We start from the raw sequence: 909 nt of genomic DNA, 5'->3' as shown, positions 1-909 counted from the left end.
AATGCTGGAGCCTTTGCATGCCTGGGAAGCCGAAGCACACAAAACTGATGTAGTGAGAGTGATTACAGTGCCTAGCATTCATAAGAATGGAAAATATTAAAGTACTAACATAAAGAAAATTTAGTGTAGAACAGTAAAACACCAACATAAAGAAAATTTAATGTAAGCTGAGAATTCTTTCTTTGCCAATGACTTGGGCAATAATATCTACCTGCCATAGGAGACTGTTTAATTTGTTAAGTTTTTGATTCTCAGAACATTTGACAAAGAGTGTAAAACTCATGATCCATATTTTATGTGCAAGAAGAGAGTAAGACCAGTTCAGTGAGAAAATGGCTTTGGTGACAAGGTGAACATAAAAAGTGTCCTACTCTCTGCAGTACTCGACATTTCTTGCAGCCACCACACCCAGCCCAAAATTCCTGCCCTTAGACCAGTCCTTGTACTTAAGGCTACAAACACGATGATAATCTTGACGTGATGGAATAGTTCTTAAAGCTGATGGTTGTGAAATACTACAGTGAATCCTAGTCCTGAGCTTTAGCTGCTAGACAGCACTGTCTCACTACTGTAGGGGGAAAATGGTGTGGTTCTGCATTAAATAATATTGAAGAAAACATACCAAAACCATGTAAGGTATGTAAAAAATATAGACTGAACATAATTCCACTGTTTTTTTCAAAGCTAAAAGTACCCAATTATTAGGAACAGTTTATTTAATGACAATCCCAGGAGGCCTTTAAGTCTAATAAGAATAAAGTACTACCACATTTGGAGAAGAAAAAAGGTCCATTGAGGTAGAGGTCAACTATTTTCATATTGATGTATTAACATTCTTTTGCCTAGCCAAAGCTATACTGTTTATACAGTGAGCTCACATTGGAGCAATCAGCTGTTTTGCACTGCTAG

Source organism: Cariama cristata, unplaced genomic scaffold (genome assembly GCF_000690535.1).
Source record: "Cariama cristata isolate BGI_N322 unplaced genomic scaffold, ASM69053v1 scaffold33482, whole genome shotgun sequence".
In the NCBI taxonomy this organism is placed as follows: domain Eukaryota; kingdom Metazoa; phylum Chordata; class Aves; order Cariamiformes; family Cariamidae; genus Cariama; species Cariama cristata.
This window is presented reverse-complemented; position numbering follows the sequence as displayed.